The sequence below is a fragment of the Tinamus guttatus genome, unplaced genomic scaffold (genome assembly GCF_059628265.1).
Source record: "Tinamus guttatus ecotype Peru unplaced genomic scaffold, ASM5962826v1 Tinamus_guttatus_pri_ptg000071l, whole genome shotgun sequence".
Lineage (NCBI taxonomy): Eukaryota > Metazoa > Chordata > Aves > Tinamiformes > Tinamidae > Tinamus > Tinamus guttatus.
The window spans coordinates 358,006-385,634 of NW_028288605.1; the positions used below are offsets into that span (position 1 = coordinate 358,006).

At 44.3% G+C, this 27,629-nt stretch overlaps 1 pseudogene; it reads left to right on the forward strand.

Annotated features, from left to right (window-relative positions):
• The first annotated feature begins 23,660 nt into the window (after positions 1 to 23,660).
• LOC148595724 (endogenous retrovirus group PABLB member 1 Env polyprotein-like) lies at positions 23,661 to 24,538 on the forward strand (annotated as a pseudogene).
• Positions 24,539 to 27,629: the final 3,091 nt, after the last annotated feature.

The window sequence follows — 27,629 nt, forward strand, 5'->3', positions numbered from 1 at the left end:
TCCAACAGCGGTAAAGGTTGCCGGAAAAACTGCGTGGATTCATCACTCCCATGTGAAACCAACTCCTCCTCAACCGAATCCAGATTCAGATAAGTGGACTATTTCCAAGGACCCTAGTAACCCGCTAAGGGTCACAATATGGAGAAAAGGAGTAGAGAGATATGGGGAGCCTGGTTAATTTTAACTGTGTATGCAAACTTTGGGGTTAAGATATGAACACAGTCCTTATCACCCCATTAACTGGAAATGGGAAATTAGAGATACTGTAAACAGGAAGCACAATCCAGGCAATAAGCACTAGTGACGCCCCTGAAATAACAATTGATTTATGCAAAATAGAGATACCCATATGACGAGCCTTGGCAACAGGAGGAACAGAGTACCAAACAGGGGGTCAAGGGCAGCAGCGGCTCAGGGATATGGTCCCCATTGTGGGGGAGGAATTACTACAGGAGGTACACTACTATATATGTTCTGCTATAGGAAATCCTGGGTGTCAAGGGGATGGCCAGGTTCACTGTGCCCAATGGGGTTGTGAAACAGAATCCTCCTGGGGGCATCACGACCCTTTCATAAGAACAGAGCGGGGTCCGAAGGGTAAATGCAGTATACCCGGAACCTGCAATCCGATCCTTTTTAAACCCCAGTATTGGGGCCGATACAGAACAACCTGGGATATGGGCAGGACGTGGGGACTACAGCTGTATGTCCATGGGCCTTACCCAGGGGTCTCCATAACAATACAGAAGCATTCCCCTACTTTTGAGAAAGGCATAGCCAACAATCTAGATCAGAGTCCCCCTTACTTTATAGACATAGCTATTGAAGGAGCACCTACTCCCAGGAAGCACTCAGACAAGTGTACATGGGATCACCCCAGATTGACCCTTGGGGATGTGCAGGGAGAAGGACTATGCTTGATTGCTGCAGGGCGAGAGATACTCCCCTTGTACCAGAAAAATTGTAACTGAACATTAAGAGTCAATGTTACGAGAACCAGGTATTATGAGGCCCTGACAGGGGCGTGGTGAGCCTGTATGAGCGGGCTGACTGACTGTGTAAACACCCAGCAACTTGAATCCTCGGGCGCAGGGCCTGATTTCTGTGTATTAGTATATATTCTACCCTAAGTATATTTGTATGGCGGGGATAACGGAAGGGCCCACTTGAGCTGCATTGAACATCATCATGGGAGAGAGAAAAGAGCAGCCCCTATCTTAATTCCATTACTCGTTGGGGCAGGAATAGCTGCCTCCACCGTGGTCGGGCCTTCTGTGTTAATCACTCAAAAACAGGGATTGCAGGACTTAAGCTCACGAGTAGCCTAAGATATGGGATATATGGCAGAGACAGTGGGAAGATTAGAAAAATCGAGTGGACTCTTTAGCCGAAGTAGTCCTCCAAAATAGAAGGGGACTAGACCTTCTCTTTATGAAGCAAGGAGGCCTATGTGTAGCTCTTGGAGAAACGTGCTGCTTTTATGCAAACCAGTCAGGAGTCATTAGGGAAACATTAGCCATGGTGCGCAGAAATCTAAAAGAAAAATATTACCGTGGGACGCAAGAACAGAATCTGTTCCAGTCGTGGTATAACTGGTCCCCATGACTCACCACCCTAATGTCAGCAATAGCTGGTTCCATAATATTAATTCTTATTTTTATGATCATTATCCCTTGCATCTTAAAATGCATCTGCACTCATATCGCTAGTACAATTTCAGAGGCAAAAATAATGGTCACGAGGACGTACTATAACCCACTCTCAGGAGAAGAGATGAAAGAGCAATCAAGTGCACTAGAAGGGCTCAACCAGTAGAGATGGGGAGAGGTGCCTTTGCGGTAGCTACAACAGGAAGCAACAACACTACAAGGTGCCTGTGCCCCAAATCTGCCCTGACAAAGGCAACTGTCAGTCTATTTACTTTTCTCTTGGTTTGTCTTGCTTTGTGCCTTTAGTAAACTGCCAGAATTAGCTTCTCCAAGCTCTGTTCCCCCCCCCCCAGAATCTCTGATGACCCCACATATGGGACAGTTTCTTATGTGTAATAAGCCTGCAGTTCTAGTAAGAACTGCATTTCATGTTTTCCATAATAATCGTTAATACTTTTTGCATTATTTCTCCATCTGCACTGTATACAGAGTGAGCAGTAATATAAGTTCTGTCCTATATCATTATTTATATTTAGCTAGTGCTGCAGTCTTGTAGGTTAAGCCACAGAAATATTAAAAAGAAAAAAAAATTGCTTGATTGAATGCCAAATACAGTATCAAAGTACATCCAAAACACATCGTTGTACCAATGTTATCCAGACACTGAAATGAAGCAAGTTTTAAATCAGCTGACTTGAGCTCATTTAGCTCTACACAAGCACAAGAAAAGCAAGATTTTTAGACTTCTCAACTTCACAGTTATTTTTATAAGCTGACCAAGCTGAGCTATCTCTCACGAAGTAAATTTATCAACACACTAGTACGGCAGGGCATCTATTTGATAACATAACAATTTCAAAGGGCTTGAAACAATCGAGATTTTTCTACTTTGGAAACACCCTAGAAGAGCAATTGTAGAACAGTTCCTCATGGATATTTTTGCGCTACAAGGCTGTCTCCATGGAGCCCGGCTTGGTCTCCTCAGGAACTGAATAAAGCTAAAGTACAAAAAAGAACCGTCCTGGAGTAAGAGCATCATGTGAGGACTTGTGCAATACTACTGCTCTCTAAATTCACTTGTTAAATTAACATCTCATTTTGCAATATTTTTTCTACATTATCAAGCTAATAGTAAGGCCTCACTGCTAATAGCAGGATGACCAAGCAGTCCACTTGCAAAAGCAAAAGACACAATGGACCATAATGCATATCTGAGGGTGGGAAAGGTTACACAGTGAGATACAGAGTAAGTCATTTTAAAATAATTTTCCTATTTTGTTTTAAGTAAAATGGAGGAGGATGTTTTTAAACTCACAAGTCACGGATGCTTACATATCTTCCCCTAGATAATCAAAGGGATTCCTAGGAATCTAGCTCCTGGCAACCAGTTTTTAAATCATGACTGCTTTGAATAATTTCACTTCCCCTCTGAGTTTCACTCACCAGCCCTGTGAGCTTCAACAGCTACAGTTCAAAATAAGACATCAGCTCTGGCAAGCCTGAGACACGCTAGCGATAAATTCCTTCTCCTTCTATTAAGCAAATTGTCAGCGCATTATGCTGGGCAGTTCAGTAGGTGAACTTTCTGAGTATGAACGCAAAGGGACCTGAGGGAATGAACATGAAAGCTTTTCGCCCTCAGAGGTACACATGATATCTTTATAATTCATTAAGGTCCTCAACCGACTCTGAAAAACAATAGGAATGCTCACGATGCTATTTCAATGGGAACTACACTGGATTATCAGCAAGTGCAAATTCAAAAACAACAACCCATGATTGAGAATTTAATATTGCTCCACAGCTGCATAAAGGTATTGTCTGCCCGTCATCAGCATTTCTGAGTATTTCTTTTTTCCATTGTTATGCTGCCATAAGCTAAAGTAGCAATGCAAATATTCATGCTGAGTGTGGTTCAAACTGATGCTTTTCAGCAGCACAAGTGTGCCAATTCCTTCAAACCACATACTGTCTTGAAACGCCACATTCCAATATCCTGCTTCAGGATGTCACTGAAACTAGTTCAGATTACAGCAACCATGAGCATGACCTCCTATTTCATATTCTGCGATAAGGGCTTTTCACTTAGAAAGGAGCTAAATTCTCTTCCAAAACAGCAATGACTTCCTAGAGAACTAGGGCAACAGCAATCTCCTGAGACTTCCCAACTTCTGGGAAGTAATTAGCAATTAGACACAAGCTCTCATGTTCTCACTTCATACTGGGACCAGATTCCTGCAGTCTTTCAGTGAGCCATAATATGCTATGGCTTCCAGTTGTCCTTTATTGCCATTTATTTAAATGGCTGTCAGCCTGATTTCCAAAACATAGTGAAAATTTGTGGTTAACTTGAAAATTTGGTAGACTGCTTCTTTCTGAAGCATCTTTTCATGAAAGCTTTAATGATTCATGCAACTCCCTGGAGAAACATTAGTAAATGCATTTTCCATTATTATTTTTTCGCTTTGGAAAACAAAATACCTTTTCATATTTCTTAACCAAAAACCTTCATGCTGTATAAAAGTAATTGACATTAAATTTTGCCTAAACCCATAGAAGAAGAATCCACATCTTTATCAAAGCCCTGAAGGTTGTTCAAGAACTGTGAGTTCGCAATTCTGATCTGCATTTTTTTCAGATAACAAAATCACCTATGAAATAATTCCTAGGAATTGCATGATAAGAAATAAGGAACAGAGGATTCAGTGCTCCTAAATTAATATTATTATATTCCTCTTTTTTTCTCACTAAAAATTCAAAAAGCCACAAATATAATGACACAGTGCATTTTTAAGATAAGAGAAATGAACACAGGGGCCTTATGAAGCCCTTCTAAGACCTGAACTTGTGGCACCAGCTCAGTGTGTACCTGACTGCTGTGTGTACAAATTTGCTACTGAAAGGCCAAAAAGTGATTTTTTGATTCCCAGGTAATCTAGCTCCCCTCCAAGTGATTTTCACAATCAATAGAACTCAGCAGACTGGATCCATACATTAAAGGAAAAATACATATGTATGATTTGATAAGCACCTATGTTTGTCCATTTAATCACACTGTATCGATCACACCTTAATCATATGTGTTTGCAACAAAATTGATTTTTCCCATAGTCCAAGTCATCCCCTTTTTGAGGCTCACTCTCTTCAGATCAGTACTGTATTTTTTCCACGTTACTGTTTGCATGATTTTTTTTCAAACCTAGAAAAGGAAATGGATGCATCATAAATCTTCAGAAAGTTTGCAGTTAGGGCTAAAAAGGCACCATATCTGTGAATTAGTTTTTCAGTTTACCTAAACCGTCATTTTAAATCCTGAATGTTTGTATCATGTACTACAATACATGGTACAATAAAATTGGTCTAAATATCTCTGGTACATTCAAAGAGCAAGTACAGTTTATTTTCATTTTTTTCTTAATGTCAAGAAAGAATTGTAAGTTGTAAAAAGTTAATCTGTGCTGATTAATAACTATAGAGACCATGTCATGCATGCAATATTTATTCTTTGTTCTTTATATTCTTTTATATTTCTTTATATGTATACTTTGATCTTTATAGTTGCTCTTTATATATCCTTTATATTGTTCTTCATATTTCTTTATACTTCAAGTATATAAAATACCTGAAACAATATCACAATTGTCACGCTGGGCTTCAGAGACCATGCAAAAGACAACTTTATTGATAGAAAAGTGAATATAAGTAAAAAACATATTATAGCTTTCAGTGATCTAAAACATTATGAACGTATAACTCAAAGTGATTGCGAACATTTAGATGCCTTGTTTCAACAGCAATCCATGTCTGTCAGTAATTTGAATTTTAAATTCTTGTATTAGCTTCAGGGAATAGCAGTGGTTGTACTTCGCAGGCTAGAGGTATGTGGAAGAAGAGATAAGAAACATTAATACAAAAAGCAAGAAAAAATGTCTGAGAATTAATAGGTTATGTGCCAAGAAGAAAAGGCCTAAGTATTCCAATTATGTGGTTTACAGTTTTAAAATATTTAACTTAGAATACAAAAGAGTTCTAACAAACATTTTCAATTACCTGCTCTTTCAATTCACCAAATAACTTTTTTTTCTGGGAATTTTGAATTCATTCAAAATACACTTCATTTAAGATTGAAACTTTTTGTTAGTAAAAAATACACTAATTTAACTAATAATCATTGACCAGTGACAACAACTAGCAGATTATATATGAAAAATTTAACATAGTGTTGCAGTTCAAACGGCGCAGCGACCTGGTTTAGGGAGGGCACGGCGACCACCCCCAAGCCACTCGGGCCATCAGCTAGTTGACACCAATGTGGTGGACGGCAAATGGCGTTTATTGATGGGTAACAAGGTGTTATATAGCTAAGGGTTACAACATCACATCCGTCTGCTTACATCATAAACTAAACGCTATTGGCTATTAGGGGCCCTATCTTTCCGTACAGCACGATATCCTCCGGCCGCTGTTCCCTATCTATCTGCAACACATAGTTGTTCAGCTTGTTCTGAACTAGGCTTATGTTTACAGTAATCGTATGAAGCTACTCAAATAGGTGCAGATGACACCTGTAAAATGGTGAGGTAAATGCACAGCTGAGCAGATGAGATGACAGAGCCTAGCAGGCACTGATCTGTGATGCAGCTAATACAGTGAATTCAGTACTGCAGTGTCCTGGGGAGCACCTGGACACATTGTGCTCCATGGATTCACAAAGGCCTCTGAAGCCCTTATGTCTACAGAGGTGACCTATCCACAATTTGAGAAGTATTCCTCTGTTTTATTGGATCTTTAAGGTGAGGAAAAAGGGAAACTTGTGTCCTGCTCTAACCAATTTTGCAGAATGACTAATGTATGGGAAGAATACAAGGAATTAAATATCTCTAGCTTTGTAGTCTGGGTGTGAGAGTAAAGGAATGCAATGAGAATTGTACTCCTTAGACCAGCTTTTCTAGCACAGGACAACCAGGCACTGTCCACCCTAGTTCCACCCTATCTGCAATACACAAGAAATGTTTCCCCAGTTGGACATATGGAGGATTAGACTGGACTAAGTAAAAGACACAGATAAGCAGAACTATTTCCTTTGAGTTGCCACTATCTACTCATACCATCCAACCACCAGCTGATCTCGTAAGCAGGATAGGCCCTAACTCATCTGGGATCTCAACTACTTGGCTCCTTTTACCAGAGCAAGCACAGCAACCCACCCTCAGTATGGGGTTCCTGGAATGCTCTTCATGACAGGTAGTCTCTAGGATAGCCAAATGCTTCTAATATGAGGGTATGCTGTAGGATGGACAGTCTCTAGAATAGTCAACCCCCCTGCAATTGGAGGAGGCAAGAAAGATTTTTTCAGGGAGTACCCAGCTGGACAAGTCTAATGAGGTTTTCTACCCTCTTAACAGCATCAAAAAAATCCAGAAATTGAATGAGATGGTAGTACGTGTGACTTTGGGAAAATCCCAGTAAGCAAAGTCTAGTGTTGTTCAAAATATTGACAGCTCTCTGTCTAACACAATAGACATAAAAGAAGCAGGTGAACGTGGGAAAGGAAGAGAAAACCTTCAGGTCCTACACCTCTAGACTCTCAGAATTTTGCTTAAGGCAGTCTCTAACCAGTCCAAGAGTTTTGGTGTACCCTAATCATGCAAGGTGGAAGTCTATATCCATGAGTTAGGCTCATGCCTAATTAGGCTGTCTTTCATGTCTCAACTAATATAATTGAAGCCTGCTGTTTAAGCCCTTGTCACACATCCATGGCAATTGGTGATGGCAATTCTGTCATAATTAATCACTAGAGAGCTTTAAGATCTGTCAGTCATATCCAGGTTGCTCTAGTCTCCCAATTAAAAATGTAGACATGGTCAAATAATTTATGTATTATCTTTTTTTCTTGTATACTTGTCTGGTAGTGAAAGGTATTTGCTTTTGATATCTGAATAGTTTTACGCACACATGTAGTTCAGAAAGGAAAGCAAGACGTCAGCATATTTAAGTATACCTCCTGTTAAACTGAGGTAAAATAGAACAATTCAAATGAAAATAACACAATGCATTTCTATTCCCTTTCCTCATGGCAATATGGACATATATGAGAAGAGTTGATCTCAATTTTACCAGTATCAGCTCTTAGCAAAGTATCCTTTCATCAAAGGGAAGTATTGGTCCTTGAGAAAAATAGCTCCTGCAGTGGTACTCATAGCAAGTTTCTATAATCCTGAACGTTTGGATAAAAGGCCTTATCTTGAGCTATTGAATAGACTGCATATCAGAGGCAACCAACAAAGGCCGGATGCTGTTGATTCTTGCAGCCTAGAGAATCTTGTGCTCCATGAACAGCACGCTGAGGCCAAGGTTCCTGCAATGACCTGCAACCTGTGACTGTGTGCACATTTTAAAAGAGCAATTCCCATTTTAAGATGAATATTATGTCTTCCTAAACATCATGTTTTGAGTGTGTTTTGTCATGGTTCACAGTGATGCAAGCAATCAAAAGCTTCCTCTGGTTTTTACTTGCACTGATTTTTTTTTCACAGTGACAAGCTTTCCCTTCTGAATTTTGACTGTTGCTTTCTTTCTAACACAAATCACAGAATCACAGAATGGTTGAGGTTGGCAGGGACCTCTAGAGATCATCTAGTCCAACCCCCCTGCTCCAGCAGGGTCACCTAGAGCACGTGGCACAGGGTGGCATCCAGGCGGGTTCTGAAGATCTCTAGAGAGGGAGATTCCACAACCTCTCTGGGCAGCCTGTTCCAGGGCTCCGTCACCCTCACAGGAAAGAAGTTCTTCCTCACATGGAGGTGGAACTTCCTGTGTTTTAATTTATATCTGTTACCACTTGTCCTGTTACTGGCCACCACTGAGAAGAGTTTGGCTCCAACCTCTTTACATTCTCCCCTCACGTACTTATACATATTGATCAAATGCTGGAAGGGGGTACAGTGGGATGGTTTGCTCTGGCCACCTACATAACAATGACCATAATAATTCTCTGAATTATTTCCCAGTGGTATTGCAATGTTTCTTTGGAGCAAACAGTCTATCTTCATTAAAAGGCTAGTCTGGTGAAGATTGCACTGTAGCCTATGGTTGCTTTCTTGATTTATTACTTTTTCCAAGTTAAAATATGCATCCTTATCGCTAACCTGAATTTTTCTTAACTAAACTTCATTCTGTGGATCAGTTAGGTCTTTGCTAGATTGAAAAGTTGGTTACTCTATTTGGGTTTCCTTCTGTGGAAGAATTGTTTGAAAGCAGGAACTGAGAGAAAAACTAGGGCCGAACCGAAGTTTTGGCATTACAAAAGCTTGCTTGGGGTGATACACAGTTGCCACTTCCAGGATGGTTAGTACGCACGGACTCAGCTCCTCCACGGTTCCCTAAGCAACACAATCATCTGCCCTCCTCGCAGCTGCAAAGGGGAGTAATGGAGGATGGAGCGGAGTGAAGACACCGCGGCCAAACTCTGTTGCACTCCCTGTGCTGGGCCACTGATAAGCTGCACAGTGGCTATCTAATGGGAGATATACGATAACATGTCCGGTGCTGAGCCGGCAAGGGTGGCAAATCACTCCTTTCGGATGAACTTTGCTCATTATAATGTCAAAACCACACCTCCATCCCAAAAGTTACCTGCCTTCGAGGTACGACCACTCCTCACTGGTCATGCGCTCTAGATTTTCGATTGACTGTACCTTTAAATGAAAGCGAGAAACTTTTTTACCAATCAATAACAATATTAAGTATGACTCTAGTCACTCAAGCTCCACCTGAATGTAAAGAAAAGTATAAAAGGTGAACTAAGGATGAAAAGGTGGGGGGGGAAGAATCCATCGTAACTCCTGGGTCAGTCGATGGGCTGAGCCCCCTTCCCTCCCCTCAGGCCGAGACACTGCCTGAGGAGACTAAGGAGTGAGGGGGGAAGCATCCATCGTAACTCCTGGGTCAGTCAACGGACTGATCCCCCTTTCCTCCCCTCGGACTGGAACGCCACCTGAGGAGACTCGAGACCGAGAGCCCTCTCCCATCTTCTGGGGTGAGTGATGATTGCACATTTGTACATCAGAGCTAGCGAAACATTTCACAAAATTGGCGTAGTCGGCAGGATGTTGATAAAGGAATTCCTACGGAGGCAGAAATGTGGCCCCTCAGAAGGTGGGGAAGATTGGGCCAGAAATAATTGGTCAGATCCTGAAAAGGTTTTGCAAAGAATGGAGGAATGCCATGCTAAGTTTAAGGACGGCAAAGGCAAGGGTGTTATCTGTGCCATTCTGGGCAGTTGCCTAATTCAGGCGCAGAAGGACTATAAAATAAGTGAGAGATTGAAATTAGATTATCAAAGTAAAAATGCAGAAATTCAACACTTGCAGTATGAATTAGGGAAGGAAAAGAGACGCACCCAGTTATTGGAGCAGCGATTTGAAACAATGCTGATGCAGGCACCCCGACCCCCTAATATGCAGCAAATCAGAAAGTTAATTACTAACACTGAGCCTGAGGACTGGGACGGGGACATATGGGGAGATCCAGATAAAGAGATAGAAGAAGAATCCTCAGAATTAGTGGCTGTTCGGCCGCCGATAAAGACCGAAACATCTGAAGGACCCCGAGGTCGGAATCCCTGCACCACAGTTCGGACTGCTCCTTATTCAGGTTCAGAATTAGGAGAACTGCAGACTAAATTTTCAAGAAAGCCTGGGGAAACCAAAACCAAATATTTGTGGAGAGTTTCTCTTTCAGGTGGCGACAGAATATTGTTAGACAGAAAAGAATCTTTAGGCTTCTGGGGACCAGGGGTGTTTCTAGATGAGGGGTTCCCAGATGATAATTGATCTATTACTGCTCGAGTTGCTTACTGGGCAGGGGGAATAGACCCCAGAGAAAGAGGTGAGCCACTAATAATCAAAGTTAGGGGACTGTCTGGCTTATCAGAGGCAATGCAGAAAGCTGCTTGTATTCAGGCAATGTATGACCGAGGACGCTTTGATGTTCCGTTAATGGCTTGGGTAGACCCAGTCCACCTAAGGCCCCTTATTAAGGGTCTGCCTGACACAGCAAAGATATATATGCAAAATTTAAAGGAAAGGGTCATTCGGGCCCAACAGCATAATGATCAGAACCTTCACGCCCCCCCTGCACACGTCCCTACTTGGGCAGAGCTGTTACATGACATGGTGAGTTATGGACGAGAGATGGCATGGTCGGACCTTGAGCCTCTATCAGAACAGTTAGGGAGAGGTAGGAAGGTATTTCACACAAGAAAATTGGAGGGTTGACCTTACCCAAAACATGAACTGGAACCCTTTCAGGGTCTGCCGGCATCCATAAATCAAATTAACAGCCCTCTGCGCAATGATTTATGGCGACAAGCATGAGCTTTAGGAGTGCCCCGTGCTATGCTGCAGGGGCAATGCACTAACTGCATCAGAAAATTGGTTGAAATCCTGGAACACAGAGCAACTGAATCTCCTCCTTCAAGCGGACAGGACAAGAACTCCTCCTCTTGTCCCGCCTCTGACAGAACAAACAATCCCTTTGCGCCTCTAAGCGAAGAGTTTAGGAGATCAAAAAAACTAAACAATGCGGATTGGGATTCGGGCCGCCCAACCCACATGATACATATTTTTCAATGGTCCAAAAACAAAGAACCCAATATATCAATTCCTGTTGGTCCAAAAAAACTTAGTCTAGAATTTTTGATTGATACTGGAGCACAGATTAGTGTTCTGAACAAGTTGCAAGCAGAATCATTAGGAATTAAACCTTCTCAAAAATTTATTGTGATTAGTGGAGTTACAGGTGCTAAAGAAAAATGCCCACTTGCTAGGACACAATTATGGTTGCCTGGGGAAAAGAGGATGACAGCTGTGGATGTGGTACTAAGTTCACACCCAGGGAACATTCTGCACATATGATGTGCTTAGAGGAAAGCGATGGTATCTGCCTAATGGTAGTGTTTGGAATTTTGGAGGAAAGGAGCAGGAAAGCATAACGGTAGGAGTGCTGGAAGTAACCCATGCCCTGCCCCCATCTCATGTGACCAATGTTCCCCAGTACCCTTTGCTTTGGACTCCGACCCATGCAGAAGCCATTAGAACCCTAAAGGATGCATTAGTTATCAATCAGAGGCTAGGCCCCCTAAATCCAGTGGACCCTTTTTGGGCTAAATGGGGTTTCTCTGAACATGCCTCCTATTGTGGCATCTTTCAAAAAGGAGCTTCAGGTCCTTCACAACCCCTGCTTTCCTCGTCTACCTCCTTTAAAGAGACAGAGCAGTGTTATTCTGAGTGGGAAAAGGGACTCCTCTCCTTAGTTTGTGCAGTGAAAGAGGCAGAAAAACTACAAACCTCACAGGATATCATTGTTCAGGGGCCTTTTCCATTGTTAAGCTCTATCCTTAAAGGCACCCCCCCTCCTGAGGGTGTCGCACAGAAGGGAATGATCCGCAAATGATATGCTTATCTAGAAGGAATGAGCCACTTGTTAGCACTAAAAGAAGGACCAACCAAGACCTCCAAATTACAACAGCCAGTAAGCTCAGACATTACAAAGTTATGTCTTCCTTATAAGCCTTCACCTATTAAGGTAGCTCCAGAATTCACTATATCCTCTAAAAAGGATGGAGTATGGTTTACTGATGCATCTGCCCGAAGAACAAGCACAGGGTGGAATTATAAGGCAGCAGCCCTGGAAATAAGCTCAGGACGGTCAGTAACTGAGAAAGGTGATGGTAGCACCCAGGTCGGGGAACTCCGAGCCCTGCTGTTAGCTGTGGAAAACGGAGCTGAGGTAGTTTATACTGATTCCTATGCCACATTTAAGGGAGCAACAGAAGGGATATGTCAATGGGAGGCAAATAATTGGGAGGTAAATCGTGTACCAGTGTGGAGGGCAAGTGACTGGCAGAGACTTTTGGAAGTAAGCAGACACCGACCTTTAGAGATAGGATGGGTAAAGGCACATGCAAAAACTAGTGCACCAGCGACAAAGTGGAATGAGGAAGTCGATCAGTTAGCACAAGTGCAAACAGTAGCTGCTGAAGGAGATGAGTGGTAAAGGCTAATCGAATGGTTGCATGTAAAAAGGGGACATTCGGGGAAAAATGACCTATATCACGAGTGTGTGGCACGGGGATCGCCTGTGTCAATAGCATTAGTTAGTGAAATCATATCAGCTTGCCCTCAATGCCAACTCTGACTGAAAATGAATCATCCTAATCAAGCTCCCCCTCAGCACATTCAAAGAAACAAAGTCTTATGGAGCACCTGGCAAATCGATTATGTAGGACCATTAAGACCTGCTCGTGGTCGAAAATACATCCTGGTAGGCTGGACAATTGTACCTGGAGCCAAGGACTCTCCTATACTGATCTTGAGTATCCATCGGGGTTGTTAGTTTCCTGCATAGTGTTGTTTTGATATTTGTAAATCAGATGTTTGTAATAGGGTTATAGAGCTGTAGTTAGGATTAGCAAATATGATATTTACAACTTGCATTGGGAAGATATGCTTTGGCTTGATATGTTTAGTGCACTGGAATCAAGGAGATAGATACTCAAAGTGACAACGCACAAACCTTATCCGTCCCTGACTCTGCCACACATGGTTTGAGGGATAACTTAGCCCTAACTTTAATAAAGGGGTTTGCAACGGCTCTCAATGAATCTAGTATTACCGCTTGCTTGCCTCTACCTAAATCTGTAGAAGACCCCCTTCCTATGGGTATCCTTCCCGCTGACATAGCAGGGAGCTTGCTGAGGTTGTGGAGTACACCGGGTACTCTCCATATAGTGAATCCTTATTCTTCAAAGAGAGAGTGACTTGCGGTGCAGTTTAGTCGGCCATTTAATATTTCTACTATTGATAAGACAATTTGCACTTATTATGAAAACAATAGTACTGCAACTCTTCCCTGTGACTGGGTTTTATGGGGAGCAACAGATTTGCAACCTTGGGGACGAGCAACGGCCACTCTGCAATATAGTCAACCTATAAATGCATCCTGGTGTATACAGTGGAAGAGAGGGCAAGATTGTCCCCCCCAACATAAACATAATTTAAATTGCTCTTTGTCGACGCGGGGGTCTCGGACACCACAGACACGATCAATGTGATCAAGCAGTGCCAGTTTATTCAGGGTTCCAATCGCACTTATATGCAAGGCTTCCCGGAACACGCGAGCACTTCTTTACAATGATTGGTTAAGACCCCGCGTCTACGCATCTAACTATACAGTGTGATAGGCTAACTAGCAGTGTCCACGTGTCCTTACATTTAATGACCGTCCCCCTCTTCCTGTTTGTCTCAACTCTTTGACTCCTTATCTGATTCTCGGCCGAATTCCTTATCTTTTAGTCAACAGTCTTTTCATCCTTTTCAGCTAGGTCTGGCGCCCTGGCGCCCGTCTGGCGCCCATCTGCCCTTTCAGCTAGGTCTGGTGCCTATCTGCCCTTTTATCTAGGTCTGGCGCCTGTCTGGCTTGCTCACAGCATGACCACTGGCCTTCAGAAATCCCACAATTCCCCCTTCTTGTTTTTGAGCGAGCCAGGATTCTTGATGGTTCACCCAAAATATGTCTTTGATCGCCTTGTCCACCGTCTGTCTCAGACACTTAATCAGGCAGGGAACGACAACCAAAATGCACAAGAAGATTAGTAGAATCATCAAAGCCGTTTTGATCAGTGATTGTAGCCAACCTGCAATGCCCCAACCTTTGAACCAGTTGTCCAGCCATGACAGCCCTTCATCCTCTGTAACTTTATGCAAAATCCTTGCGTGATCCCAAATGTCTTGGACATCCGTAAGTATTTTGCCGGACTGATCAATATAGCTGCAACATGTTTCATTTATCAGGGTACATACTCCTCCAGCCTGTGCGGTTAGGATATCAAGGGCCCTTCGGTTTTGTAAGACTATTTTTCTCAGGGAATCCACCTCTGTTTGCAATCCAAGAATTGCTTCTGCTGTTCTGTTAGCGATGATTTCCATTTCACCTGAAATATTTAGAATCGCCCTCTCTAATTGAACAATACCAAGGGTTGGCAAAAGTGCCCTAACAAAATCCGGTATTGTATCTTATTAGAGGATTATTAATCTCTCGTTTGGTTCTAGACTTTCCCCAAAGGCCCCGTCCATTTTCCCGTGTTCCAGTCTCTCAACATCACCTTACACGGACCCGACTTTATTTCTGTCAGGGCTCCCTTTAGCCCAGCCCCGTGTTTGACCATCGGAGGGACTAGGCTGTCCTGGGGTAATCTCAAAAAATTTAAAACATATACTGCTTTTGCCAATCTCTCTGCAGGCATAATTCCCAATTCTCCCCCTTTTTGTTTTTTGTAGCTGGCATTTCAGCGTTTGGTTCATACGTTCCACTATGTCATGGTCCTCAGGATGCAATGGTATGGTGAAAAAACAATCTTTTAAATCGATTATTAAGATGTCCCAATCATTTTGGAAGGTTCTCTATTTCCATTTCTATTTATGTTTGCACAGCTTCAATTTGGTTTCCTCCCCAGAAATTGCTTGGGATTTCCATATATTAAGGAGGCCTCCGCTCCAGTAGCAATTGAGGCTTTTACAATTTGTAAGGACTGTTGCAGGTCCTTCCGTGCCAGTCGCGCTGGAGCTTGGCCGTCACATTCTTGTTTCCCATGCTGAAGTATTTCCCTAGTCTCTTTCCAAGGATACAAGTCAGAGTACGGCTCCCAGTCCTCCGCTGGTGGGGGGCACGCCATAGTCTGAGTTATTCCTGGCTTTCCCGCTTTCAAATTCTGCACTTACTTGTTGTGCTTCTTCAGCCCTCTCCGCTGATATATATTACACAATAAAGATCTAAAGACCACACACACAAACAGCACAAACACAGTTTCTATCCAGTGGCACGACCTCACGTAGCTGTGCACTCCACTAGTGAGTTCCACTGTTTCAATTGCCGAATCCCATCCTCGTCACCAATTAGATTACGAATGGGCTTGGGATTTGGCAATAATCACAAAAAACAAGGTGGCTACGGCGAGCCTCTATTCAGGTGAAAGCACATTAAAGAAGCAAAGTATGAGTATGCCTAATTACTCTTGAGGTAATACTTTTCGGCAGAATACTGAGACTGAACATTCTCTCGAGTTGGCGCATTAGAGGGTTGCTGACAGGCTCCTAACTCGGCAGGCGTCCCCGCGGAGACAACGTAGGCCTCCGTGTTAGGAGTCTCGCCCCCTCCTCTCTCCGCACTGTCTGTTTATGCCTGGTGCATCCTGCCACGTAGGGCCAGTACGTGCCAGCAGGCAGACCGGGGGGCGGACAAACTCCACCTTCAGTCACATAACCTTCCCTCCTGGCTGCGCAGGTGCGCATACCAGTAAGTGGTCCCAGCCGTCAGTCTGAGGGTCCTGCCTTTCTTATCTTCCTCCCTCTCGGGTGTTTGACCTTCAAACTAGTTCAGAGGATGTTTGCAGTTAAGTTGGCTACAAGCCCGGTCGAGCGTCAACCTTCAACTGCTTTTGGAGGAGGTCGGCTGTGAGCCTGGCTGAGCAGCCGCCTCCATGCTCCTTATCGCTCAGCCCAGGCGGGCAAACATCTTCTTTCTCAAGATCTTGGATTCTATTTTGCACAATAGTTTTATGACTCTACAGATCATACAAATTTCCAGCTTTCAGCCATACCTCCTGTCAGCATCAATATACAAAGGATACAACACATAATAGAGATGAACATAGCAAATAGAAATAATAGCCCTAATAACGGTTTCTGTCCTCACTTAAAGCATTACAATTCTTCAACCCCCACTTTAAAAGACAGATCAAATTCCCCTGCACCTCCCCCCTGGCTGTTGTCAAGCCCTCAGCAAGGTAAGTCTCCTTGATCTCATTCACCTTCTCTTCCCCGGCCCCCCCTTCTCCTTTTTTTCAAGGCGATCTAACAAGTCCTGGACACAGCCGGGCCGTTCTTCAGGCGCGACGGGGCGGGGGTCCGGGAGCGGGGGCACAGACGGTGCAGGCGCCGCAGGCACAGGCGAGGACGCGGGCAGGGGGGTTGGCGATGGATCTTCCGCACACCAGCGGTTTTCGGTGGCGTGGTGGTCCCGATCCTGAAGTGCTCGCAAAGGCGGACGTGGCTCCGACGGCCACTTTCCTTTTGGCTTTCACATCGGATAAGGTAGATAGGACCAGCTGCCATGTAGTAGCAAGGTCCCTGGCCTGCTTATCCCCATCAGCGATATGATTCCAGAGCTGCCGCCCTACGTTCTCCCACGTCTCCACATGGAATACTAGGTGGGGCTCGGCTTTGAACCCATTCTCTCGGCACCAGATCGAAAGCTTGCAGAGGGTCTGTTCATCATGCTTAATTCCTCTCTTAGAGAGAATATGTTGGAGGAGCTTAACCACTGCTTCTTCCTCCACCCCTATTCTGTCCCAGGTAGACAGCTTGAAAGCAGCATTCACCATGGGAATCAGTTGCCTTTCCCGGGCCCATATCAGCAGCTTTTCTATGGTGCCCTTATCATATTTAAGTCCTCTTGTAGAAAGGATATGTTGGAGGAGTTTCACCGCTGCAGCCTCGGCCGCCGACAGCCACTCCGTGACACTAAACATCAGCTCGGGGCTTTGCAAGTGTCCCTTGTCTCATGCCCATTTGCACAGCTCATAGACCTTCGTACTCACGCTGGCCTCTCGCTTAGCGAGAATTTGTCCCAGCAAAGTGAGTGCCGCTTCCCTATCCATTCTCGAGAGCGGTCTTACCGGTGCAGGTCCGTGCCTTTTTTTTTTTTTTCTTTGGGTCGAGTCCAGCTTATTTGCTACCGCAGACGTCTGCCTGCTTCTGACTTCCACCCCTCCGTCTGCCTCCTTAACCAGCATCTTCGGGATGCAGATTCGAGGGGATTTTCCGCATTTAGGCCATCCACATTTAAGCGCAGTTCCGCATTTAAGCGATCCGCATTTAAGCGAGTTCCAGCTTACCCAACAGAGTTCCCCGTCCGCATTTAAGCGATAGTCCCAAGGTCCTGTTCGGGCGCCAAATGTAGGAAGTCAGCCAGAGTCAAGACATACACTCAATATGAGTTAATAATCTTGCTCGTTTATTAGCCGAAGTGCGCGTATATTTATACTACAAGCATCTGAGGGATTTCCAGGCTCATTATGATTGGTTGCTAGGAGGGTTGCTAGGTCCCGACCACATAGGCTCTTCTCAGTTCTGCAAAGTTGTTTACCCGAAGCGGCTAGCTTCTCATTCCCCGCCGGCCAAGGACAATTCGCTAACTTTTGGCCCCTGTACATTATCAGCAAGGCGCAGGTGGTGCAGATCCACAGCACAGCATTTCTCTACAGTAGGTGAAGACTTTGCGCCTCGTAATGATTGCCGTATAGCTTCTGGTGACGCTCTGGCTGGTTTGATCTGGGCCTGCAGTGATGGCAATATGTATACCTCCTCATGGGCTGGATTACCTGAACTCCAGTGTACCTTGGGCCTTCCAACATTGTGCCCCATGTGGAGGAGGACTCCTCTCTGACCCCACTGGATGGCTTGAGCAAAACGGACAAAAATAGAACTGTCAGGACATGTAGAGGGATGGCAGGACTGAGAAGAAGCCAGAGTCTTCCCATCGTGACTGGGGTCCTGGGAGCTCCAGTTTGCACACAGTAAATAATAAATGAGGGCTAAATGTTTAGCACAGGTATGGTTAGATGTGTTACAGAATGTTGGAGAAGATATGTGCATGTTAAAAGATGTGGGGAGAGACGTGTTGGGATCAAAGAGAAAAGAACAAGGTTTGAGTTTGAGGAAAAAAGGAACATAAGAAAGAAGAAACCACAGTTTAGTTTTGAGGCTCTTTCCAGGGTCTGTCTTAGATGGAAGGACTTTTTTTTTTTTTGGATTTGGTCTTGCTACCGTGCAAATGCGATTATGGTTAACTAAGCTAGCCTATCAAGTAGAAAAATTAGCTAATGCCACTGATGCTAGTATACAGTTGCTCAATCGTCAATTACAAGCCACATCAAAAATGACTCTTCAGAACGGGATGGCACTGGACTTGATGCTGTTACACCAAAATGGACTTTGTGGCTACCTAAACCTCTCCAGTACTGACTGCTGCATTTATATCCCTAATGTTACACAGGACCTCGATATCCAATTAGAGAAGATAGGACAGGTGGCGAAAGACACCCATGAACTCTGGGAATCAAGGAACACTAGTTGGCTGGCGAAGGTGTTTAGTTGGTTTGGATTTGGTGTCACTGATTGGATCCAAAGTTTAATAGAATATGTGGTGATGTTCATTGTGATGATGATTACCCTAAGCATAGCAATATCCTGTGTAAAACCTACTATAATGAATGCTATTAACATAAAGATGATTCAGTTTACCGCTTATACCCCTTTGCAGGCAGATGACCCAATTGATGTCCCGAATACTAAGACTCTAATTTGAGACTAAATTTCAATATACAATGGTAACTGGAGTCACGGGGTGGATACAAAGTTTGTTATAATCATTACTTACTATTGTAACTGCAATAATTTCTGTATATATTCTTGTAGAACTAGACTCCCTGCCTTTTCTATAACTCCCCCCCATCTAATGTACCAATGTGCAATGACTCGCTTAACTGCATCATGTTTAGGCCATGTAATATTAACACCTAAACGACTTCATGTGAAGCTTGAGTGACTATAGTCACGGGGTGGATAATGTGGAAGAATTGTTTGAAAGCGGGAACTGAGAGGAAAACTAGGGCCTAACAGAAGTTTTGGCATTACAAAAGCTTGCTTGGGGTGATACACAGTTGCCACTTCCAGGATGGTTGGTACGCACGGACTCTGTTCCTCCACAGTTCCCTAGGCAACACAATCTGCCCTCCTCGCAGCTGCAAAGGGGAGTAATGGAGGATGGAGCAGAGTGAAGACACCGCGGCCAAACTCTGATGCACTCCCTGTGCTGGGCTGCTGATAAGCCGCGCAGTGGCTGTCTAATGGGAGATATACGAGAACATGTCCGGTGCTGAGCCTGCAAAGGTGGCAAATCACTCCTTTCGGATGAACTTTGCTTGAACTTTGCTCATTATAATGTCAAAACCACACCTCCATCCCAAAAGTTACCCGCCTTCGAGGTACGACCACTCCTCACTGGGCATGCGCTCTAGATTTTCGATTGACTGTACCTTTAAATGAAAGCGAGAAACTTTTTTACCAATCAATAACAATATTAAGTATGACTCTAGTCACTCAAGCTCCACCTGAATGTAAAGAAAAGTATAAAAGGTGAACTAAGGATGAAAAGGAGGAGGGAAGAAACCATCGTAACTCCTGGGTCAGTCGACGGACTGAGCCCCCTTTCCTCCCCTCGGGCTGGAACGCCGCCTGAACACTCTCTTCTAGTGAACACTCTCTTCTAGTGACTTGTATAATTGGAAAAGTCAAAACCCCTCTTTTTCCAAGAAGCTGGGAGCGTTGATTGATTTATTAGAATCCATCTTGTTTACACATAACCCTACCTGGGATGACTGTCAGCAGCTTTTAAAAGTGTTGTTTACGACCGAAGAGCGTGAGAGGATCCTGATCGAGGCACGAAAGTTGGTGCCGGGAGAGGACGGGAGACCCACCGTGCAGCAGAACCTTATCGATGAAGGATTCCCATTGGTAAGACCACCGTGGGATTTTGAACAACCTGAAGGTAGGGAACGTCTCCGAACATACCGGCAAACGTTGATGGCAGGGTTGCGGGCGGCGGCGCGTAAACCCACTAACTTAGCTAAAGTAAATGCTGTCAGGCAGGAAGCCGAGGAAAACCCTGCCGCTTTCTTAGAAAGAATATTAGAGGCGTTCAGACAATTCACTCCTTTAGATCCTATGAAGGAAGAGAATCGGGCAGCTGTCATCTTGGCATTTGTAAATCAAGCTGCCCCGGATATAAGAAAGAAATTGCAAAAGATTGATAGGTTGGGGGAGCAAACTTTACAGGATCTTTTAAAAGTAGCAGAAAAGGTGTATAACAACAGGGAGACTCCAGAAGAAAAACAGGAAAAGAATGAGAAGGGAAGATCGGGAATACCAGGCAAAAGAAAGTTGGAGAAATCAAAGGGAAATGGCTAGGAGATTTTTTGAAGCAGGAGAAAAGTCAGGGAGGCAAAGAAGGGGACCGTCACCCCCCAGAGGAGTTGAGGTACGGTTAGGAATGGATCAATGTGCAATTTGCAAAAAGAAAGGACATTGGAAAAATGAGTGTCCGGAAAAAGGAGAAAGGGGGCCACCTAGAGTACTGGTGGCAAATGAAGATAGCGACTGAAGGGGCCGGGACTCGGAACCCTTCCCCGAGTCTTAGATAGAATTAGAAATGGAAGGGAAACGTGTAAAATTCCTGGTAGATACAGGGGCTGAATATTCGGTGGTAAATGAAGCAGCAGGGAAGCTATCGACAAAGAAAACTCGAGTACAAGGGGTAAATGGGAGTAAGGTGTATCGGTGGACATCAGAAAGGAAAGTAGATGTAGCTAATAGACAGATCACGCACTCTTTCTTGTATATACCGGAGAGTCCGGTACCATTAATGGGCCGGGATCTCTTAACTAAATTAGGGGTAAGGATATATTTTGAGGATGATGGAATAAAAATCAATGACCGAGAAGGACGACCGATACAGGTCCTGACCGTTAGATTAGAGGACGAATATAGACTGTATAAAGAGAGGAAGGAAGAAATTGGACCAGAAACTCAAAAATGGATGAGGGAAATCCCAGAAGTATGGGCAGAGAATTCGGGAGTAGGAAGAGTTAAAAGGAAAATTCCTCTGGTCGTGGAATTGAAACCAGGAGCTCACTCGATTAGGGCTAGACAGTACCCAATGACCCCTGAAGCTCGACAAGGAATAGCAAAGCATATTAAAAGGTTACTGGAAGCTGGCATTCTGCGTAAATGCAAATCTCCGTGGAATACTCCTCTGCTGCCAGTAAAGAAGCCCGGAGGAGATTTCAGGCCAGTTCAAGATTTGAGAGAAGTTAACAAAAGAGTGGAGGATGTGCATCCTACGGTCCCAAATCCATATACTCTGTTAAGTACAATGGCACCAGATATGGGATAGTATACGGTTTTAGACTTAAAGGATGCATTTTTTTTACCATCCCTCTGACGGAACAGAGCCAGGAAATGTTTGCTTTTGAATGGGAAGATCCCGAGAGCGGATACAAGGGTCAGTTAACTTGGACCCGATTACCACAAGGGTTCAAAAATTCACCGACTTTATTTAATGAAATACTGCAGGAAGATCTGAGTGAATTCAGGAGACAGAATCCTAGTGTGAAATTGCTTCAGTATGTGGATGATCTGCTGCTAGCGGCAAGAACGAAAGAGGAGTGCGAGGAAGGTACGAGGAAGTTGTTGCAAGAATTAAATAAACTAGGATACCGAGTAAGTGCTAAGAAAGCTCAGCTATGTAATCCGGAAGTAACATATCTGGGATATAAGATACGAGATGGTAGGAGATGGCTAACCGATGCCATGAAAGAGACTGTTCTTCGGATTCAGGAACCCAAATCTCCAAGAGAGGTTTGAGGATTTTTGGGGACGGTGGGATACTGCCGTTTGTGGATACCTGGGTTCGCAGAAAAAGCGAAACCTCTGTATGAGGCGAGTCGAGAGAAGCCGGACTGGCAGTGGACAGAAGCTATGAGAAAATCTTTTGAGGAACTGAGATTAACCCTGCTAGAGGCCCCTGCACTTGCACTCCCGGACCCAGATATGTGAGCGAAAATGCAGGAGTTGCCAAGGGAGTGTTAACGCAGAATCAAGGCCCTTGGAAAAGGATAGTGGCGTACTTATCAAAAAAATTAGATCCAGTTGCCGCAGGGTGGCCCTCGTGTCTTAGAATTATTGCAGCCGTGGCGTTAATGGTTAAGGACGCAGACAAACTCACGTTTGGGCAAAAGCTGTATGTAACGGCTCCTCATTACGTAGAGGCATTACTCAAACAGCCGCCTGAAAGATGGATAACAAATGCTAGGCTGACTCATTATCAAGCCTTGCTTTTAAACCCAGGAAGAATTATGTATACGTCCCCAATGACTTTGAATCCAGCCACTCTCCTACCTAACCCAGAGTATGAAACACCTATGCATAATTGTCAGGAGGTGTTAGCTGAAACTACAACAGTGTGGGAAGATTTGAAGGATGAGCCGATGCAAGGAGGAAAAGTGTGGTTTACAGATGGAAGTAGCTTGGTCGAGCAAGGAAAAAGAAGGGCGGGAGCTGCAGTGGTAAATCAGAACGGAGAAATAGTTTGGAGCCAGCGTTTACCAGACGGCACTTCGGCTCAAAGAGCAGAACTGAAGAACAAAGTGCTGGAGAAGGATATTACGATACAGGAGGAAGAATGTTAATTCCCAAGCGGATGGGACAGAGGATGGCGCAGCAGTTACATAGTACCACACACTTGGGGGAAAGAAAAATGGGACTGTTAATAGAAAAGTTCGGGTTGAGATTCCAAGATCAGAAGAAAATATTAAGAGAGATAATAGAAGGGTGTCAAGCGTGTCAGGAAATGAAGCCATCAAGGGTCAGAAAGGTACATGAAGGTATAAGGGAAAGGGGTGGTGAACCTGGAAGGCATTGGGAAGTAGATTTTACGGAAATAAAACCAGGTAAATATGGGTATAGATATTTATTGGTATTAGTAGACACATTCTCGGGGTGGGTGGAGGCCTTCCCCACTAAGCGAAAAACAGCCCAGGTGGTAGCGGTCCCATATATGCAAACGGGACATTCTGTGGGACAAATGGGACAGTCGACGGGTTACAACAACGATTCCCTGCGTGCGGGATTACCCTTAGGAGCAGGTGGGGGGGATCCATCAGGACAGGTACATAACAGTACAGATTTACTATGGAATAATGATACAGCTAAGGCCTTGCCAGATGGAGTGTTTTTAATTTGTGGGGATAGAGCGTGGCAGGGAATACCTAAGAATGCCTATGGGGGACCGTGTTATTTAGGACAACTGGCAATGATAGCCCCGTTGTTAACTATGAAGCAGGAACAAAGAAGGCAAAAGCGTTCCCTTGGTTTAACACCGGAATGTAATGATAATGTACAATTAATATCTGTAACTGCGCGGGTCGCCTTAGCTATCTTTGTACCAGGAGCTGCAGCAGGAAATGCATTAAGGGAACTTTCGAAGTTAGCCTGTTGGAGTGAGAAGCAAGCAAATGTGACAACCGAGGTATTGGAACAACTCCTGCTTGATCAGAACAGCCTGCGACATGCACTACTACAGGATAGGGCGGCTATAGACTTCTTGCTCCTCGCGCATGGGCAAGGATGTGAAGAGTTTGAAGGACTTACTTTGTTGTTTTAACCTGTCTTATCATAACCAATCGATTCACCAACAATTGCGCTGGCTCAAGGAACATACTCAGAAGATAACACGGGAAGAAGGACTGATGGACGGATGGCTAGAGTCATTGTTTGGAGGGTTACCTGGGTGGATATCAGGACTGATAAAAGAAGGATTGCGCATATTTGTAATTCTGTTATTGCTGTTACTAAGTATCTGTATAATATGGAAATGTGTAATGGGGGTTATGGAAAAAGCTACAAATCGAGGTAATTCTATGCATATAATGCTTATGCGACAAACTCAGAAGAATCGAGAAAGGATTCTCTGATATGAACAAAAGAAAGAGGGGGGAATGTAGGGATGAAATAGTTAATGTAGAGTGTACTAATAAGCTAGTCAATACTTAGTCTCGAGGTGCAAGGACTCTTGATAATTGGCAAGACAGGTGGCTATGCATGGAGGGGTTACCTATCTGCAAGGACTCCTGATATATGGCAGGTCAGGACGTTCTGCATGAAGGGGTTGCCTATCTACAAGGACTCCTGATATATGGCAAGTCAGGATGATCTCCATGGAGGGGTTGCTTATCCAGAGGTCCCAGTCAGCAATAAAATATAGATAACATTGACATGAAAGCAGAACAGGAAAATGGGAGGGGGGACATTTTTGGGGTAAGAACGGTATAAAAGAGGGATGACCGAAGCGGTCGGGGTCCGTGGTGTGACCCCTGCGTGGGAAAGCCCGGACCCCAGCTAGCTGGTAATACTTATTATCTTTCTCCTATTATTAAAAAGCACAATATATCGATGGTGTTTGCCTCTTTCTCCGTCGATTCGAAAACCGGACCTAACAAGTCGACGGACTGAGCCCCCTTTCCTCCCCTCGGGTTGGAACGCCGCCTGAGGAGACTCGAGACTGAGAGCCCTCTTCCATCTTCTGGGGTGAGTGATGATTGCACATCTGTACATCAGAGCTAGCTAAAAACCCCACGCTCTAGTAGAGAATTTCCTGTACTGACATCCGAAACCTGCTTTGTAAATGTTACATTTGAATAAATCATACTGTTTGTGGACTCGACTACTTGTTTGGGGGGAGGCTATCGGGCCTACAGTTGACAGACTGTTCGTGAATCCGATACTGCCAGAGTCGAGCTTATAGGTGATCACACTATTTGGGAACTCGATTCGCTCCTAGGAAGGCGATCGGACCTACGGTCCACAGACTGTTTGTGAATCCGATACTGATTTGATATCTCCTCCCCCCCACCACCACCACTACCACTATGGCTTTCAAACTGCAACATTTCACACCTTCCTGTAACCCTATACTGTATTTTAAATTTCCATTTGACACTTGACTGGAAGCATAATTCATATCTACAAAAACTTAAAGATCTTCGCTCTATATAAAGTAAGAATAGAGAAGGATTTTAAAAGAACTTTTATAAAGCCTTTGATTAAAGGGAAGGAAATTCCTTCATTCCATGGGCTGAAAGTCCCAAATGTAATACTTCTCAAATTCTTGTGAGTTTATTTTTTCCCTTCTTCCCTCTCTCTGTCCTCTTCCAAAACGGTTATTTTAGTGTTTATTATTTATTTCCATCTTGAGTTATATGTTCTCATAAAATCACTTCGCTATCTCTTCTTTAGCTTATATTATCAACAATGTAGTGCCTATATCAATTTAAAAGATATCGAGCGTGAGATGACAGGAGATAAATATATTTTAAATTCCAAAAAGATGAGCAATTTTAGAGATAACTTGGCATGATGCCCAATTTATTGGATAGCTCTTTTTGAATATCACATTTGAAGACTGGGATGCTCTGTCTCATCCGATGGAAAGCTCTCCTCGGGGACCTTTTTCCTTAGCCTGTATAACACTATATGCATTGTGTGCAAAGGCTTCATGCAGAATGTCAGGCTTCTGAAAAACTTAGTGAGAAGGGGGGAAAAATGGCTTTAAAATCAGTGGCTACAGGCAAAAAAGGGCTGTATAATTATTACTCTAATGTAGATATATTTAGTGTTTAGCTATATCTAGCTTGTTCTTAAAGATTAACCTGAGCCTGTTGACTTAATGCTCATTTATTTATACAGTAGGCAAAAACATCTCATGAAGAAGATACTAGTTAAGAAGTCTGCTTTCGAGATGATCAAATGTTATGTTACAGACCCTCTGAAAGATGGCTTGTTTACGTGTGACCTGATGTGGTGGGGAGAGGCATTTTCAAACTTCAAACTGTCAGCAGCATCTTGTTAGTGCTTTGGCTTACTGTATAAATTAAAGGGAGCAAAAGATATAAAACCAAATCAAGGGAATCGTAAACTTTGTACTCTGCTTTTTTTAAAGGGCAGAGGGGAGATTAGAACCCAATATATATGAAGCAGAGAGAATGTATTTCCACATGCTTACAAACGCAGGTATTTGTTGCATATAGTTCATAGAATCATAGAACCGTTAAGGTTGGAAGGGACCTCTAGAGGTCATCTAGTCCAACCCCCTCTGCACACGCAGGGTCACCTAGAGCACGTGGCACAGGATGGCATCCAGGCGGGTTCTGAAGATCTCTAGAGAGGGAGATTCCACAACCTCTCTGGGCAGCCTGTTCCAGGGCTCCGTCACCCTCACTGTTAAGAAATTTTTCCTTAAGTTCCTGTGGAACTTTTGATGCTTCAGTTTGTGGCCATTACCTCTAGTTCTGTCGGTGGCCACCACTGAAAAGAGGCCAGCACCATCCTCCTCACTGCCTCCCTTGAGGTACTTATAGACACTGATCAGGTCCCCTCTCAGCCTTCTCTTCTCCAGGCTGAACAGGCCCAGCTCCCTCAGCCTCTCCTCATAGGGCAGATGTTCCAGGCCCCTGATCATCCTTGTGGCCCTGCGCTGGACTCTCTCCAGCAGCTCCACATCCCTCTTGTTCTGTGGAGCCCAGAACTGGACACAATACTCCAGATGCGGCCTCACCAGGGCTGAGTAGAGGGGCAGGATCCCCTCCCTCGACCTGCTGGAGATGCTCTTCTTAATGCAGCCCAGGATCCCATTGGCCTTCTTGGCCACGAGGGCACACTGCTGCCTCATGGTCACCTTGTCGTCCGCCATGACACCCAGGTCTTTCTCTGCAGAGCTGCTCCCCAGAAGGTCGGTCCCCAGCCTGTACTGGTGTCTGGGGTTATTCCTCCCCAGGTGCAGGACCTTGCACTTGGCCTTGTTGAATTGCATGAGGTTTTTCACCGCCCAGTTGTCCAGTCTGTCCAGGTCCCTCTGGATGGCAGCGCAGCCCTCTGGGGTATCAGCTACTCCTCCCAGTTTCATATCATCAGCAAACCTGCTGAGGGAGCACTCTGTGCCTTCCTCCAGGTCATTGATGAATAAATTGAACAGGACTGGACCAGGGACTGACCCCTGGGGGACACCGCTAGCTACAGGCCTCCAACTGGACTCTGCACCGCTGATCACCACCCTCTGGGCCCTGCCATCCAACCAGTTGGTAATCCACCTCAGCGTCCACTTATCTATCCCATACTTCCGGAGCTTGCCCAGGAGGACGCTGTGAGGGACTGTGTCAAAAGTCTTGCTGAAGTCCAGGTAGATGACATCCACCGCCCTCCCCTCATCTACCCAGCTGTTCATTCCTTCAGAGAAGGCTATCAGGTT